This window comes from Solanum pennellii, chromosome 1 (genome assembly GCF_001406875.1).
Source record: "Solanum pennellii chromosome 1, SPENNV200".
Taxonomy (NCBI): Eukaryota; Viridiplantae; Streptophyta; class Magnoliopsida; order Solanales; family Solanaceae; genus Solanum; species Solanum pennellii.
In genome coordinates this window covers 85,914,853-85,934,711 of record NC_028637.1, presented here as the reverse complement: position 1 = coordinate 85,934,711, position 19,859 = coordinate 85,914,853, and the positions used below count along the sequence as shown (strand labels likewise).

At 38.5% G+C, this 19,859-nt stretch overlaps 1 long non-coding RNA gene across 1 annotated transcript; it reads right to left on the bottom strand.

The window, feature by feature from the left end:
• Positions 1-18,624: 18,624 nt before the first annotated feature.
• Positions 18,625-19,847, bottom strand: LOC114074211. The gene is made up of 3 exons (XR_003574667.1): positions 19,636-19,847; positions 19,386-19,500; positions 18,625-19,278 (listed from the first exon to the last, which is right to left on the bottom strand). It is a non-coding gene; the product is annotated as an uncharacterized LOC114074211 (long non-coding RNA).
• Positions 19,848-19,859: the final 12 nt, after the last annotated feature.

Sequence of the window (19,859 nt, the reverse complement as noted above, 5' to 3'; positions counted from 1 at the left end):
GGGGGGGGGGGGGGAGATTGACATAACTTCCGAGTAAATGAAAGTCGCCGGAAAACTTTGCCGGAAAATCTTTTGACGGATTTTTAACTTAAAATTTATATCAACTGATAGCCCTTGAAGAACTCTACACATTTATGTAAAGGGTTTGGGATGGGAATGACCGGAACTTTATAAATCTGAGGAAAAAAGCAAAAATTCGTATTTGATTTCCTTAGATCTACGGAGTTTGGCTATATATATGGATGAAAGGTTTGTAGATTTAGGTAGAGGAGGGTGAAAGAAAAAGATGGTAAAATTTTAAAGATTTTTCCGGTCAAAAAGGTGGTGGCCACCGGGCAGTGGTGGCGGCAGCGGTGGACGGCCATTGGCATGGTAGTAAGGGAAAGAAGAAAAATAAAAAATCTAAAAATAAAAAAAATGCTAATTTTTTGGAGTTTTGTATTTTTATTTGGGTCCAATAATAGCCCTTGGATCAAAATATCATGAATGGTTGAGATTCAATCTTGACCATTTCTATTGATCGGGTCAAAATCAATTGGGTCATCAGAATTGATCTAAATCAGCCCAATTTAAACGAAATTGGGTCATTAGAGCTAATAAAATAATAAAAATAAATACCCAAAATACAAATAAAAATAAAATTCCTTACTAAAATATTATAGGAGTAAAATAAACACGTCAAAAATTAGGTGTTTACAGCATGTCCCTCTTTGCTTGGAAACATGAAGAGTTTTCAAGCAAAGAAAGTGAACAAAGTGGCTAATTTTGACTGTTTCAAACTCCGATGAAGCCATTTCGAAAAAGATGACTGAACCTTGCTTCAGAGGTTGCTTACATATCCTTGATTAAAAGGAAATCAGATCAGTGTAGTTCGAGAAACTTAAATAGCCAAAACTATCAGAAATAGTGGCCAAAAGATTGCTTCATATTGCTTGTCATCATCTATTGCCTATAGTTACAAAGAAAAGAGTTAGAGAACCATGTCTCTCTACATTATAAATGTTACAAGATCCCTAATTGATGTATCTTCTTAGGATCTTGTCTAGATCTTTTCACTTGCTCTGTGTATTATCTTTGAGATCGATCTTCATGTTGTCTTGGCAGATGGTGGATCATTCTTAAGTGCATATTTTAACTTGAGTTGGTTGTTGAAACTCGAAACTCAAGATCACAAAATGAAGAACCCATGAAGAATATGTTTCCTTTAGAAAAGAAAAAAACAAATGAGAATCGTGAATGAATAGGTTAAGTGAGGCGTGTTGCCCTGAGAGTTTCAAATAAGACGCATTGTCCTAAGATTGGATGTATCCCCAAAATGTGAACAGGGTGTGTATAACCTATTAATGTTGATGTGTATTGATCCAGATATGCATATGGTGCGTATTGCCCATGAATAGACAATTGATTTGTATTGCATGTGAATAAGTACTGGTGCGCACTACACATAAATTCAGATTGATGCATATTGTACGAAATTCAAACAGGTGCATATCGCACATGAACACAAGATGGTGCGTATTGCCCATGAATTCAAGATGTGTGCTTGTTGCACGAAATTCAGATTGGTGCGTATTGCATGAAATTCAGACAGGTGCGTATTGCCCATGAACAAAGGATGGTGCGTATTGCCCATGAATTCAAGATGTGTGCTTGTTGCACGAAATTCAAATTGGTGCGTATTGCATGAAATTCAGACAGGTGCGTATTGCCCATGAACAAAGGATGGTGCGTATTGCCCATGAATTCAAGATGTGTGCTTGTTGCACGAAATTCAAATTGGTGCGTATTGCATGAAATTCAGACAGGTGCGTATTGCCCATGAACAAAGGATGGTGCGTATTGCCCATGAATTCAAGATGTGTGCTTGTTGCACGAAATTCAAATTGGTGCGTATTGCATGAAATTCAGACAGGTGCGTATTGCCCATGAACAAAGGATGGTGCGTATTGCCCATGAATTCAAGATGTGTGCTTGTTGCACGAAATTCAAATTGGTGCGTATTGCATGAAATTCAGACAGGTGCGTATTGCCCATGAACAAAGGATGGTGCGTATTGCCCATGAATTCAAGATGTGTGCTTGTTGCACGAAATTCAAATTGGTGCGTATTGCATGAAATTCAGACAGGTGCGTATTGCCCATGAACAAAGGATGGTGCGTATTGCCCATGAATTCAAGATGTGTGCTTGTTGCACGAAATTCAAATTGGTGCGTATTGCATGAAATTCAGACAGGTGCGTATTGCCCATGAACAAAGGATGGTGCGTATTGCCCATGAATTCAAGATGTGTGCTTGTTGCACGAAATTCAAATTGGTGCGTATTGCATGAAATTCAGACAGGTGCGTATTGCCCATGAACAAAGGATGGTGCGTATTGCCCATGAATTCAAGATGTGTGCTTGTTGCACGAAATTCAAATTGGTGCGTATTGCATGAAATTCAGACAGGTGCGTATTGCCCATGAACAAAGGATGGTGCGTATTGCCCATGAATTCAAGATGTGTGCTTGTTGCACGAAATTCAAATTGGTGCGTATTGCATGAAATTCAGACAGGTGCGTATTGCCCATGAACAAAGGATGGTGCGTATTGCCCATGAATTCAAGATGTGTGCTTGTTGCACGAAATTCAAATTGGTGCGTATTGCATGAAATTCAGACAGGTGCGTATTGCCCATGAACAAAGGATGGTGCGTATTGCCCATGAATTCAAGATGTGTGCTTGTTGCACGAAATTCAAATTGGTGCGTATTGCATGAAATTCAGACAGGTGCGTATTGCCCATGAACAAAGGATGGTGCGTATTGCCCATGAATTCAAGATGTGTGCTTGTTGCACGAAATTCAAATTGGTGCGTATTGCATGAAATTCAGACAGGTGCGTATTGCCCATGAACAAAGGATGGTGCGTATTGCCCATGAATTCAAGATGTGTGCTTGTTGCACGAAATTCAAATTGGTGCGTATTGCATGAAATTCAGACAGGTGCGTATTGCCCATGAACAAAGGATGGTGCGTATTGCCCATGAATTCAAGATGTGTGCTTGTTGCACGAAATTCAAATTGGTGCGTATTGCATGAAATTCAGACAGGTGCGTATTGCCCATGAACAAAGGATGGTGCGTATTGCCCATGAATTCAAGATGTGTGCTTGTTGCACGAAATTCAAATTGGTGCGTATTGCATGAAATTCAGACAGGTGCGTATTGCCCATGAACAAAGGATGGTGCGTATTGCCCATGAATTCAAGATGTGTGCTTGTTGCACGAAATTCAAATTGGTGCGTATTGCATGAAATTCAGACAGGTGCGTATTGCCCATGAACAAAGGATGGTGCGTATTGCCCATGAATTCAAGATGTGTGCTTGTTGCACGAAATTCAAATTGGTGCGTATTGCATGAAATTCAGACAGGTGCGTATTGCCCATGAACAAAGGATGGTGCGTATTGCCCATGAATTCAAGATGTGTGCTTGTTGCACGAAATTCAGATTGGTGCGTATTGCATGAAATTCAGACAGGTGCGTATTGCACATGAACAAAGGATGGTGCGTATTGCCCATGAATTCAAGATGTGTGCTTGTTGCACGAAATTCAGATTGGTGCGTATTGCATGAAATTCAGACAGGTGCGTATTGCACATGAACAAAGGATGGTGCGTATTGCCCATGAATAAAGGATGTGTGCGTATTGCACGGAATTCAGATTGGAGCGTATATCCCAAAACTCTCGCATTGATAGGCAAAAATGCGAGTAGCATGAGATGAAACACCAAACATTTGAAGACTTTGGAGATCTTCCTTTTTGTGATGTTTTCTTTTTGACTTGTAACCCTGCATTTCTTTTTTCTTTCTGTGTTGAGAAAATGAAAGAGAAAATTGTTGGTTTAAAGTGGTGGTTGGTTTGTGGCCTTGGTTCTCCAACGACTTGACCATACTCACGACTAATTTCTCCAACTCTACTACAACTCCTTGGTTAAGCAACCTTTGAAGCTCCCTCTTAGTTAACCAGGGGCCTTGATCTTTTGGTACTATCAAATATCATGGTGCGAGTGATGTCCCAAAGAATGATGACCTTCATGAATTTTTTCAGTGAAGATCTGAGGTGTTTTTAGTCCTTGTTCAATGGCTTGTCAACTCAGATACTCAGCTTTACTTTTGGAAACCCGTAGTAAGCTTTGCACTCTTTACTTTATTTTGTCAAGAGATTATATCAAAAAGAGAAAAAAAACAAATATCAAACTTAAGAGTATCAAAGATTGGATCAAGAAGATTATAAACTTAATGAAGGATATTTCTGAGAAAGAGAACTTATCTGGAGGCATATGTCGACTTTGATTGAACCATGACATGCCCTTGGACTTGCCCCCTGATCCGTTTGACTTTTTAGTTCTCAAAATCTGAGTCATTGTCAATTGATCTATGTGCCCTTTATGGAGAGGTGTCGAGAAATGATCATCTTTGCAGATTTCATTCATGATGTTTCTCCCTTTATCTTAAGGTGCCATAGGATTTTCACGTATAAGTTTTTATTATTATTTTTTCGTCTTATGATGCCTATGAAGGTTTTCACCGATAAGATTCTCTCATTTTTTTTATTTTTTTTTTACTTACTTATGGTACCCCCCAAGGGTTTCACTCATAAGTTGTTTTTTCCTTTTTTTTTATGTTGCCTTTGATGATTAATATCATTTTCATATTTGATCAAAAAGTCGGTTGCCAGAATAAACAGAATTATTCTATATAAAAAAACAAAAACAATGCCCCAGTTTTCTGTAAATACTGGAAAACTGATTTTTTTTATATGACCGAACCCCTAAAGGGTTGCCTACGTATCCTTTCGGAATCAGGTCAAACGTAGTTCAGAATTTTCAATGAGAGATTTTTTTTTAAGAGGTGCCTTTGTTCTTTCAACCCTAAACTTGTCGCAGAACCTTAAAATGCATTAGATGTAGTATCTTTTGATTGAATCTGCGTTAACAATTATGCCCGTGATTTTTCCTTCCACATCAGTAAGGTGCAGGGCTCCTTTGGACAATACTTCCTTGATAAGATATGGACCTTGCCAATTTGGGGCAAACTTTCCCTTGGCTTCTTCTTGGTGCGGGAGAATGCGCTTTAAGACCAGTTGACCTACTTCAAAGTGTCTTAGGTGCAACTTTTTTTTTTTTTATGCATGAGCCATCCTTTGTTGATAAAGCTGACCAAAACAGACAACCGTCAATCATTTCTCGTCTATTAATGTGCGTTGCTCTAGTCGGGTTTTGACCCATTTAGTATCTTCAATTTCAGCCTCGACAATAATTCGAAGAGATGGAATTTCGACTTCTGTTGGAATCACAGCCTCAGTTCCATACACCAGCAAATAAGGAGTTGCACCAATCAAGGTGCGCACTGTTGTGCAATATCCTAAAAGTGCAAAAGGCAGCTTCTCATGCCATTGTCTAGTGACTTGACCCATCCTTCTGAGAATATTTTGATATTCTTGTTGGCTGCCTGCATAGCTCCGTTGGCTTTTGGTCGGTATGGAGTAGAATTGTGGTGCACAATTTTGAACTGCTCGCATACCTCCTTCATCGGAATACTATTGAGGTTTGCAACATTATCTGTGATGATAGCTCTTGGGATACCAAATCGACAAATAATGTTTGAATGAATAAAATCCACGACCGCCTTCTTAGTGACTGCTTTGAAAGTTATCGCCTCCACCCATTTAGTGAAGTAATCAATTGCAACCAAAATGAATCAATGTCCATTAGAGGCTTTTGACTCAATTGGTCGGATTACATCCATTCCCCATGCAACAAAAGGCCAAAGAGCAGCGATGGGGTGCAACTCTGAATAAGGTGAATGAATTAGATCACCATGGATTTGACATTGATGACATTTTTTCACAAAGTGAAAGAAATCCCTTTCCATGGTAAGCCAATAATACCCCGCCCAGAGTATCTTTTTTGCAAGGACATATCCGTTCATGTGTGGTCCACATACCCAGCGTGCACTTCACTTCATAATTTTCTCGGCTTCTTCAGCATCCACACATCTCAAGAAATTTCAGATCCGGAGTTCGTTTATACAAAACATCCCCGCTCAAAAAGAAACCATTAGCCAGACGTCTAATAGTTCTTTTTTGGCTTCTTTTGGCATGTTCGGGGGATCTCCTTGTCTTCAAAAAATTCTTGATGTCTGAGTACCATGGCTCACCATCAGGTTCTGCTTCCACTGTATTACAATAGCCATGTTGGTCCCGAACTTGAATCTCTAATGGGGTGATGTAAGTGTTTCAAGGATAGGAAAGCATTAAGGCAAAAGTAGCCAAGGCATCGGCCAAATCATTATAAAACTTGGGGATGTATCTAAACTCGATGTACATAAACCTTCTGCTAACCAGGAAAACCAGGAATAGACGTTGGTGGTTTTTGTCCATTGGCCCAGGTTTGCCACAACTGTGCCATAATATGTCTCAACGTTCGATTTTTTTCAACAGTGACTGTCTCTCTTGTTGTTGTATCAATTGGAGTATCTGCTAGATTCACCATAGTTTTAGTATTGGTTGTCATTGACGCTCTTACCTTAGACCTGGTAAAGTACGGGTGCTCTGCCAATTTACCACAAACCAACCACTTATTAATGACATAGTAACATGGGTTCAGAAGGCCATTGTTTCATCCCATCTTTGCTTTGCTTCTTGTCTTTTTTTTTGGAAAAAAAAAGTTTTGAAAAAGAAATTTTGATCGAACACTTTGGAGGTCGCCTACGTATCATGTTACTGCATGAATCAAATCATTACGTAGTTCAAAGATTTAGACAACTCAAAAAGATTAATTTGGAATTCATTCGCCAAAACTTCAAGAAAACAACAAAATTAAAAGGTTTAAACACAACCCGGATCAACATAATATCCTTAAACACCAAATTTTAAACTGAAAACCAAGTCTTTCATCAAACAAAATGAAACGAACAAAAAACAACAACTAAAACTTCTCTTCAATCTTCATCTTTTTCTCGGGGCTTTCTTTTTCCTCCCGAGGTCTCATACAAATTCAGCAACACCTTCGGCAGATGGGGAACAATGGTCCGTGCTTGTCAGCCACTTCTTGATCATTCATACGACGCTGATTTTTAATAACATAGGAGGTTTGTTCTGCCAGTTGATGAACTTGAAGTCTAGCCCTTCCCATGTTTTGATGACAGCCATTTAACAAAGCCTGATGATCACTAAGATTATTCCTCAAGAGACTCTCGCCCTTCTGCTGCTTCAAGTTGATGGCGAAGTGTTGCTCTCTCGATGATCAGTTGTCTTTACCGCTCTTCGATATCAACGTAATGACTGATTTTTCTCTTACATTCTTCTAACTGATGCATCCAACACCATCTTTCTTTCTTGAACTTTTCCTTATGCCACTTAAGTTCACCCTTTTGATAGTGCACGACCTCTTCGGATGCCACTAAGTCCCTCTTCAATCGAGAGATCTCAAAACTATCCTCCTTTTTTATCTTTCGTGCCAAGTGGATTCTACTACGCAATTCTTCCTCCAACCGGGATAATCTTCCCTCTGCATGCTTCAATTCTCCTTCCATATCATGCAACTCTAACTTGTGATTTTTTCCTCTTTGGACCTGTACTTCTTGCCGTGCAATGGTTGCTTTGGACTTCTTCAACTCTTTTTCAAATGTCTTATAATATGTTGATCTCTTCTTTTTCTGTTGGATCCTTCGGGAGTGTCACCAAATGTCATTGGATCACGAAACCACGATAGGTACCCAGGAACCACATTTTCTTTATGTTTCTCCACAACCATTTCACTTAGATCAGAAATAATACTCCCGTACCAAATCTTCATAATATCTTCGCTATTAAAAGCAAAACCTGGTGGAGTGTCATATGCAAGCCTACTCATATCATCATTGGGTGGGATTTCTTGAACTCTGGCTAGTTGATGCATAACCCGAAGTGGGGCATATGGTTGAACACCTCTAAGACCAATCAACACAAGAAATGAGATACCACTAGACATGCAAATGATATCATGAGCTGGGAACCAGTAATAATTCCACACTATTTCATCAGATGTGATCACTAAAAGTTTTTATATCACACGCTATGATTCCTTTTGGAAAATCAATTTGGGATTCCCTTTCCTTATGAGAGGCAACATAGTTGCACCAATCTGGAGTAAACCTAGGCGCACGATCATGGTGATAAAGGTGTTCCAAAAACCATATTTGGAGCAAATATTACAGCTTTCAAAGTACATTTTCCCACTTTTTAGTCAATGCACGAAACATATCTGCCAGGATCATAGGAATAATAGTTGGACTTTCCAATGTGGTCAACGCCTTCACCACACCAGCCAGACGAATGTCAATATGCTTGTCCCTTTTGGGGAAAATAATGAGCCCTAAAAATGCGAGCATAAAAGCAAAACATCCATTTGCATTCCAAGCCTCTTCACCCCCTTGGTTACCCAACTGGTTTCGATAGTTCTTGAATCCATCCCCTTGACCGTATCTCTGGTATAGAAAGTCCAATGAGACCCACCCATTTTTCAAACTCTCTTTCTCTATTTGATTAATCTTGATCAGTTCCAGGAATTTTTGGGCATCAACATGTTTCGGAATTATGGGTCTTTTATTGCGTAGATCAGCACCTCAAATTGTAGACCCCTTCCCCATGAAGCCGATAATTTCTTCCAAAGTTGGTGTCATCTCACAGTCAGAAAAATGAAATACATTATTTTGGGATTCCAAAAAGGAATCAATGCCTCGACCACATCCCTTTTAGGGTCAATCTCCATAAGATGCACTAAATGCCCGAAGTTACTCGTTTTTTCTCATGACTTCCCATTTCTGTCCACCATTGCCATAAATCTTTTGGTATAGTATCTACGATCATGAACTCTGGAATTCCTTCACTTCTAGGCCTTTTTGAACCTTGTCCTTTGGTCAATGGTGCCATTTGTACCTTGAAATAGAATCCAATAAAGGTTTTTATGACAAACTCTAATAGAGTGAAGAAAGAAAAGTAAAAAAAGAGTTTTTTTTTAAAAAAAAAAAAACACTAATTTTTACAAACACCAAACCCGAGAAGGGATGCCTACATATCTCTTTTTAGTGAGAATCAGGTGTGCATAGTTCATAAAAGAAAAACTTGTCTTGGGAAGACTACCCCTTTTATTTTGACCTTTTAAAAAAAAATTAAAGTCACAAAGCTCTTTTGAAGATGGTCAACAATGTCAAGGCCTTCTGAACCAACTATTTTTATATAGCATATAAAATGAACATTTTGGTCTAGCAAGGATACATATTTTAAATTTTGCTAGGTCAAATACACATGATGAAAGAAAAAAAGCATACAGAGACATTTTATCTAGGTTTAACATTTATGAACGTGTCTAGACTGACTTACTCAAGCGGACAATTCGAGTCGGGGAGGGTCAGCGTACCGGTAACAGAGCTATTTTGGCTTAACTGGTGGTCCAACCCCGCCTAACATGTGTGACAACCTAAGATCAGGAGCGCACCGCACACTGTCTCATCCTAGACAGAAGTCCTGTGGAGCGTAACCGCACACAATGTATAACAAAATTACAGAGACTCAGAGGGTGTGCGAAAGAAAATACTTTTTATACAATATAATATCTAAACAATGAATTGCTGAAATAACACAATTAGCATCCAAACATAAAATTTACCCAAATAAACAAAATAGCCAAAAAAAAAGTTAAATACAAAGCTCGATTCTAAAAGAAGTGGTCCTCATCGAAGTCGCCAAGTCTGTCACACCTCTTTTATTTTTTACAATTGTTGAGGATATGAGGATATGAAGACAGTTTTTCGGACCCGGTATAGGCATTATGAGTTCCTAGTGATGTCCTTCGGATTGACTAATGCCCCTGCAACATTTATGGAGTTGATTAATGGGGTGTTTCGGCCATACCTTGATTCTTTTGTGATTGTTTTCATCGATAATATCTTGGTTTACTCCAAGACTGAGGATGATCATGTCCAACACTTAAGGATTGTACTTCAGAGGTTGACAGAAGAGAAGTTGTATGCCAAGTTCTCAAAGTGTGAGTTCTGGCTTAGAGTAGATCCGGCCAAGATTGAGGCATTTAGAGGCTGGACGCGACCTACTTCACCTACTGACATTTGGAGTTTTGTGGATTGGCAGGTTATTATCGATGATTTGTTCAGAGCTTCTCTACTATTGCAGCTTCATTAACTAGATTGACTCGACATGATGTGGGTTTTCAGTGGTCTAATGAGTGTGACCAGAGCTTTCAAAAGCTCAAGACTTTGTTGACTTCAGCTCCTGTGTTGACTCTACCTGAGGAGGGTGTAGACTTTATAGTGTATTATGATGCTTCAGGAGTTGGATATGGTGGTGTGTTTATGCAGAACGGAAAAGTGATTGCTTATGTTTATAGGCAATTGAAGTCCATGAGAAGAACTACCCTACTCATGACTTGGAGTTGGCAGTTGTGGTATATGTACTTAAGTTATGGCGTCATTATTTGTATGGGGTGCATTTTGAGATCTTCACTGATCATCGGAGTCTTCAGTATATCTTTAGTCAGAGGGATTTGAACTTGAGGCAGCAGAGATGGCTTGAGTTGTTGAAGGACTATGATGTAACCATTCTGTATCATCCGGGGAAGGCCAATGTTGTGGCCGATGCTTTGAGTAGGAAGACTCTTAGCATGGGGAGTTTTGCATCGCTTAGTATTGAGGAGAGATCATTGGCTAGAGATGTTCAGATGTTAGCTAACAGTCTTGTCCAATTGCAGATTTCAGAGGAGAGTGATGGAATGATTGCTTTTATTGAGGCTCGATCTTCATTAGTCGAGCAGATCCGTGCACACCAGTTTGATGATGAGAAGTTATGTCTCATTCAAGGCAAAGTATTGACAGGGGAAGCCGAGGAGGCTGTCCTTGATTCTGATGGCGTCTTGAGGATCGGAGGCAGGATTTGTGTGCCTAAAACGGGCGATTTGATTAGATTAATTCTTGAGGAGGCCCATTGTTCTCGATATTCATCTATCCGGGGCGGCGAAGATATATCATGATCTGAGTCAGCATTACTGGTGGTGTGGGATGAAGAGAGATATTTCAGACTTGTTTCGAGGTGTTTGACTTGTCAGCAGGTCAAGTGTGAGCACCAGCGGCCCGGGGGTGTATCTCAGAGGATGTCTATTCCTACTTGGAAGTGGGAGCGGATCACTATGGACTTTGTTGTGGGTTTGCCTACCACAGTGGGTGGTTATGACTGTCACACCTCTTTTATTTTACAATTATTGAGGATATGACGGGTTTTTAAAATATATATATATATATATATATTTTTGTAGAGTCTCCACTTGGAATTGAGTTTTTTTAGGTGTTTCAAGTCACAAGATAGTTCTTAATTTAAAACTAAATTTTTTTTTTGTTTTGATCTACGAAAAACAGAGATTGAGTAAGGAATTCTATTGACCGAAGGGAAGGTAGGAGGCACCCCCGAGTCCCGTGGTTCTAGCAGGGTCGCTTTATTAACTCATATTGGGCTAAAATAATTTATTTATTTAGTTTGGATAAAAGGGAAAATTTGTATTAATTACTATTTTTTTTTAAAAATTGATTGGCCTAAGAGCGTAACCGCACACAAGACCCTTCTTTTTTAGAAAAGAATACACACCAAGGATCGTAACCGAACACATGATGGTATTTGAAGTTTTATTTTATTTTTTAAAGAAAAAAACACACCATAATTAATTACTAATTTTTTTAAAAAAATAATGATAAAAATGAATAAAAGAAAATGGTGCAACATATATACCAAGAAATGATTAGTATTTATTTATTTATTATTATTAAAAAATTTCTAGCATTTATATTTATTGTTTTACCAAAAGAAAAAAAATAGATAAGTAAGTTTTACTACTAGACAATGACAACAAAAGAAGGAAAAAAAACTTTTACAAAATTACAATTACACAGTTTTTTAAAATAATGATATACAAGTTTTAATTTCTTTTTTTTTATATTGCTAAAAATTTAACAAATAACCAATTTGGTAAAAAAAATTTATATAAAATGACTAGCTTGACTTATTTGATAGAATATTGCAAAATAGCAAATTTTCTAATTGCTAGATTATTAAGTCAAATTAGTCAAATTTGTATTTTTACTTTAATAATCAATTCAAATATTTATTTAAGAGAATTTTATTTTATATTTTAAAAATAAATTTGGTTATTTCGGAAAAGACTGTTAGCTAACATCTGAACATCTCTAGCCAATGGTCTCTCCTCAATACTAAGCGATGCAAAACTCCCCATGCTAGGAGTCTTTCTACTCAAAGCATCGGCCACAACATCGGCCTTCCCCAAATGATACAGAATGGTTACATCATAGTCCTTCAGCAACTCAAGCCATCTCTGCTGCCTCAAGTTCAAATCCCTCTTACTAAAGATATACTGAAGACTCAGATGATCAGTGAAGATCTCAAAATGCACCCCATACAAATAATGACGCCATAACTTAAGTACAAATACCACAGCCGACAACTCCTAATCATGAATAGGGTAGTTCTTCTCATGGACTTCAATTGCCTATAAGCATAATCAATCAGTTTCCCCTTCTGCATCAACACACCACCATATCCAACTCCTGAAGCATCACAATACACTATAAAGTCTACACCCTCCTCAGGTAGAGTCAACACAGGAGCTGAAGTCAACAAAGTCTTGAGCTTTTGAAAGATCTGGTCACACTCTTCAGACCACTGAAAATCCACATCCTGTTGAATCAATCTAGTTAATGGAACTGCAATAGTAGACAAACTCTGAACAAATCATCGATAATAGCCTGCCAATCCCACAAAACTCTAAATCTCAGTAGGTGAAGTAGGTCGCGTCCAGCCTCTAACTTCCTCAATTTTGGCCGGATCTACTCTAATAACCTCCTTGGACACCACGTGTCCCAAGAATGCCACAGAAGTAAGCCAGAACTCACACTTTGAGAACCTGGCATACAACTTCTCTTCTCTTAATCTCTGAAGTACAATCCTCAGGTGTTGGACATGATCCTCCTCAGTCTGGGAGTAAACCAAGATGTCATCGATGAAAACAATCACAAAAAAATCAAGGTATGGTCGAAACACCCCATTCATCAACTCCATAAATGTTGCAGGGGCATTAGTCAATCCGAAGGACATCACTAGGAACTCATAATGCTCATACCGGGTCTGAAAAGCAATCTTAGGGATATGTGATGCCCTAATATTCAACTGATGATACCCAGAACTCAAATTAACCTTAGAGAACAATGATGCTCCCTATAGCTGATCAAATAAGTCATCAATACGCGGAAGAGGATACTTATTCTTCATTGTTACCTTATTCAACTTTCTGTAATCAATACACATCCTCATAGTCCCATCCTTCTTCTTCACAAATAATACAGAGGCACCCCAAGGTGATACACTAGGGAGAATAAAACCCTTACTCAATAAATCCTGCAATTGATCCTTCAATTCTTTCAACTCTGCTGGGGCCATACAATATGATGAAGGAATAGCAATAAGCTTAGTGCCCGACTTCAAATCAATAGTAAAATCAATACTCCGTATCGAGAGGAACACCTGGAAGATCAAAAGGATATACATCGAGAAACTCCTGAACCCACGGGAACAGAGTCCATGGGAGGTGGTTCAACACTAGTATCCCGAATAAAAGCTAAGTAAGACAAACGCCCTCTCTCCACCAAACTTTGAGCAGGGATAAAAAAGATGACCTTGCTAGGATAAGAACCACTAATACCCTTCCACTCAATCCTCGGAACACCAGGCATCACTAAAGTCATAGTCTTAGCATTACAATCAAGGACAACATGATAAGTAGAAAGCCAATTCATACCCAAGATAACATCAAAGTATACCATCCCCAGAATGATTAAGTCTACCCAAGTGTCATACCCAGCCAAAGAAATAAGACAGGATCGATACACCACTAAGGGCTTACCCACCGATGTAGAAACACAAATAGGTACAGTCATGGTATCACATATCATATCAAATTCAGCAACAAAATACGTAGACACATAAGAGAATGTAGACCCTGGATCAAACAACACAAACGCAAGTCGATGGCATACTGGGATGATACCTGTAATAAAAGCATCAGGGTCTCCGCCTCAGGTCTCCCTGGAAAAGCATAACAGTGGCCCCCTCGTCCACCTCCAGCCTACTCTGCTGAGCTGCAACACTACTACTAGAAAATCTATCACCTCTACCTGACTAAACTCTGCCACGCCCTCTACCCTGTGGTGTTGGTTGTCTAGTCTTAAATGAAGAATTAGGTCGAGGCTCACCACAACCCCTTTGAGAAGTACACTGCTGCATTAGGTGATCGTGATCTCCACAAGTAAAACAAAATCTCTGACTCGGGAACTACTGTGTGGACCCTGAAAATCCACTATAATTGCCTCGCTCTGTAGGTCGCTGCTGTGAACCATACGAGCTCTGACCCGAGCTATAAGAACCCCTAGATGTCTGACCACCCTCAGATGTCGGCATAGATGCATAAATGGGTCCCCGATGCTGAAAGGAACCACTCCCTCTTTGTGATCCCCTACCTCCAGATGAGGCACCATAAAACTGGCCTAATGTACGGGCCCTTTTAGAGTCCCCACACTCCTCTCTCTCCATCAATTCTGCCTCTTTGGCGGAGCTCACAATGGACTGGAAAGAAGCCCCCTCTCAAGATGCCTGAAGCACGCTGACCTGATAGAGAAAGTCAATCACCTCACAAATCTGCGGATCCTCTCTGTCTCATCTGGAATGATGGCCAACGCATGCCTAGAAAATTGGAAAAAATACGCGTCATACTCTGTAACTGATAAACCATCATGTTTCACATTCTCAAACCTCAAGCGACTCTCCTCCCTCACGCTCCAAGGGATAAAACAATCATGGAAATGCACTATAAAACTGCTCCCAAGTCACTGGAGGAGATCCAACTGGCAAAACCCCCGAATAAGTCCTCCACCACTCTCTCACTGGCCCATGAAGTTGGAGTGTAGCATATCGAACCCCATGTGACTCAGCTAATCCAACCACCTAAATCTCGGCATGTATTCAGAAACTCATGAGCGTCCTTGCTCTTCCCACCCTGAAATCGAGGTGGGTCCATCTTTCGAAATCTGTCATACCTATGCTACTCATCCTCTGTCAGAACAACCACTGGTGCAACTTGACCCCCAACTGCTGGTGCAACATCACTCTGAACCATAGGATCCACTAGTAGCTGCTCCATCACATCCTGAACAACTGGAGATTATTGCTGCTCTTGGGTCTGAGCCCCCTCTCTAGTATGAGAGTCACGTGGTGTGGCGATCGCACAACCACCCTGAGAAAAGCTCTCTAGCACACTTAATACCTTCAATAGTGTATCTTGAAGCAAAGGTGTGACTACAAGCTGTGGAGGAACCTGGTCCTCTCTGTCTTCAATCTGGGGCTTTGGAGAGACCTCTCTAGCACGACCTCTCATTGGTGCTGCTCCACGGCCACGACCTCCGGCTACTGTCGTACAACGAGCACGACCTCTAGCTCGAGCTCTACCCCTACCCCTAGCTGGGGCCTCAACAACTGCCTTGGCAAGTGCCTCCCTTCTACCACCAGTTGCATTAGTTCTAGTCCTCGTCATCTGTCAAAAGAGTATACAACAACTCAGTACTAAAGAAGGTAAGTATGCACAATAAGAAAGAATGAACAAAAGGAAGTTTCCTAGTAATCTTTATAGCCTCTCAGAGATAAGTATAGACGTCTCCGTACTGATCCTTGAGACCTACGTAGACTCGGCTTGTATACACGTGAGACTATGAACTTGAGGCTCTGATACCATTTTGTCACGATCAAAAAATCAGCGTGATGACACTCGTCTTATTCCACCAAGATAAGTCAGCCTAACCCAATAATTTTGATAAAATGCAGAAATAAAACCAAAGTCTTATAACGATTACTAATACGGGAACAATTCAACTTAGTTCTATTTCCAAGACCTGGTAGTCACGTGCCCAAGCCTCTAATGTAAATACTAATATTGAAATTAAAATACGAGTCTAACAAGAAGTTTTCTTTCAAGTAAAAACAAAGTCATAAACTGGAGTAGGAAAGTTCACTGAGATGACAAGCAGCTACCTCACAATCCTCCACAAGATGCCTCGGAAACGAAGAGAATGGAAGGTATCACGAAAATGCAGGCTCATAACCTACAAAAATTTGTAAAAGCAAGAGGTGAATACTAAACTACGCGGTACCCAACAAGCAAACCTCTAAATACAAGTTAAGGGAACAAAATGCGGGTACTCCTTACACGCTATCTGAACCTCCACACTACAAACAACTCACAGTTTACCAAATACACAACTCAATAACCATACTCTATTAGTTTACATATTCTCAATATTCAACAGTCACAATTTTAACCGAGAAATACTAACAAGATCAACAAACACATATTCAAGTTAATCAATAATAAAAATGTGTAATGCCATGAGATGCAATGTCAAGTATAGTTATGCATATCTTCGCTAACAATACACACTCACTTTCTCTCAGTCTGGGACCCATGGTAGACATATCTGTCCATGCATCTGTCGCGGCGCACGACACGACCCTCGATAATAGCAACCGTCACGGCGCGCGATAAGTTCCTCGAAATATAATATCCATTGCGGCGCGCGATACGACCCTCGAAATGGTACATCCTCTTATCACATAACTCTTATCACAACCATGTTTCAGATGTATGCGAATTACATGCTCAAATAAAAATGAGGAGATAGCCATATTGATAACAAAGCACAATTTGCAACAAGGAATACAACACTAACAAATAAGCAACAAGTCTCCAAATTATTCTCAACACCACACAACGAAATACACTAATTTCATACTCTTAACAAGAGTTTAGAAATCTACTTGCCTTAGCCAATCGAATAGTTACTCGTGGACTTGAGCCTTCTCTTTACGTTGAGCTTCCGAACCAATGGAATCTATTCAAGTATATATTCACAATAAGGTTTCAAAACTAACAACACTCACAATTTTATGTGTTTAATCTTAACCTTAAAAATTCATCCAAATTTATAATCAGGTTCCTAAGTTTCAAGCTTATGTTTATGTCTCAATTCTTTTTTTTCAATAACATAATTCGAATTTGTATGAGTCAATAGATATAATATTTAATCACCTATTCTACATACCCAAACATTACTCATAATGTGATAATAATAAAAATTTTACCAAATATCTAATCACTCACGGAACTAACACAACCTCAAAATCCCAAAAATTCATTTGCACCCACCGGATCTACTCTTTCTAATTTCCTAATTGCTATCCACACATGCACATCAATCAACAAAAATTTTCAGGGACCCACGCAGCAGCCTATTTCCTTTCAATCCATTTATGACCAACATTTTTTATTTTTTTTTCTTTTACCAATGATCCAACAATACACATAACATTAATAATAAACAAATCATTAAATTTCCAATTTAATAATGTGGCAATTAGAAATCAATAAAAAATAATAATAATAATTACCTATAATATTTTCCATTTACATTGGTCCATATTCCCAGACAATCATTACCCATGATTAATTTTTCTTTTAACAACAACCACATAGTTATAAAAAAAATAACTAATAATCTAAAATAGGTAATTAAGTCTTCTTTCTCTTTCTACCCATCATACACTAACATTCCTATATATATATACTAGATGGGAGAGGCCCGTGGCAAGCACGGGCCCAATAGTCAAAATATCAGTATTAATGAATCATTGATGATAGTTATTGTAGAAGATGGATAATGTGATATGTTATATACTATTAGAGATATTCAAAATATATGTACAACTGATATTGGACATCAAAATATATTTTTTTGACATATGAGATCAACATGTGATTATTTATCATATCATATGCAGAGGATGGTGCTGTTCATTTTTAGTTGCTGATCTTCTTTATCTAATTTTCACATGAGTTTCTTCTCCTCCGCCCTTTTTTGTTTGATTTGCTAAGAATTTGGTTTCCATTCTGTGCTTTTGTCTATTTTTTTATATGATTATATATGAATTATTTGTGCATATTGTTACTAAGTGAATGGTTTGTCAATTTTTTTTCTTTTATTTTTTTTATGTAACCAAAATATTTTTACAGTGCATCGGTTTCAATCCTATTTCAACATGGGTTTTCGATTCTCTCTTTCCACATTAGTCAGCAATTCCCAGATTTAAGGACTAAATTTTGAATTACATCAAATTCAAATGCTAAAAGAAAAAATCGCCTTGGTTCAATGGTAAAGTTTTCTCATTATGATTTATAAGTAGTCTACATCAAACCTCTTGAGGTGCGGACCTTCCTCGAATCTGCTTATAACATGAAATGCTTTGTGTATTGAAAAGTTTTTTACCACCTCATCAGCATAATAACCTTATTATCGGCTAAGTTAACACTAAAGAGGAAATGACAGAAACCTAAGTTGGATCTGGAATATTGGTCATAACATGCTTAAACAATTTAGATGTAGCTAGTTCGTCACAATAGACCACAAATACATAAAACAGAGTTATTAATTACCACTCCAACGCAGGCTAAGAGTTACAGTTGAAATGAAATAAGTAAGTGAAAATAGAATGCAGAGGAGTAATAAAAATGATCAGTATGAAAATAACTAATACTCAATACTGAATTACACGCGCTACTGCAAGGGCTTAAACCTGATTTGGGCACTACAAATGCAAATTAATGAATAGGACATCAGTTTGACATTGAACCACCTGGGAATGGAACAGTCTGCGAATGTAGTGGATACCTATGATACTGATAAAATAGAAACCTACTTCCGAAGGAAAATAAAATATAATGATAGTCCAATATGCGATTTTGAGTCTGATTTATTTGATTCTCCATCCATATGACTCCCATTTTAGAAGCAGAGCACATACCATCGTGCAGTCCTACTGATCTGCTGTACTACAAAAGAATGCCACAGAAAGATCCAACACATATCAACATGATAGATTAACTTATGCACTATATGGTCCCAGCAGCGCAAATAGAGTCTGAAGAGTAACCTGAGTTCCATTAAAAGTGCATACTTTAACCTGTGAGCAGACCGTTGGATGTGCCTACTTAAAAGGTTAGTAATGAGAAGGTCGTCAATTGTTTTGTGTTGTGGATCTTTGGTAAAAGAAATGCCCTCATCTCTTTTCCTCTGACTTGATCCTACACCAAGGTACCAACCCATTGTAAAGTACTCTTTCAATTTGATTTTGAGTTTATATAATTTGTGTGAATTATGCTTTGTGTTGGGTTGTTGAACATTTCCCCACCTCATTCATGCTTTGTATGATCTCATTTGAGTGTTCAAAATCAAATTTTATCCACAATTGTAGAGTCACCTATTGTATTAGTTGTACCACCAACATGAGTAACCTGGCAATTTTTCTTTTTTGCAAGCTCAACAATGTCATGATGCAATTTTAATTTATTCCACAAATCAATATACATAGTATGAACTATGAAGTACAATACATTATTTTGTTTTTCACTCTTATAAATTAAAAAATGAAAAGAAATTACCTTCCTGAAAGGCAAACCTCTTTTGTACAACAACTTGGTGAAAATGCTCGTGCAACTTTGGGTGTACTAATACTGCACTTGCTCTAAAGTCACCTGAAAATGCATTCTGTGCATCAAAGATCAAAAGTCACATACATATTTATTTCTATTTTCAAACATGCATGAGCAAATTAGATAGACTTGATGATAGTCAGAGCTAAGAACCCAAAGAAATATGAAACTAA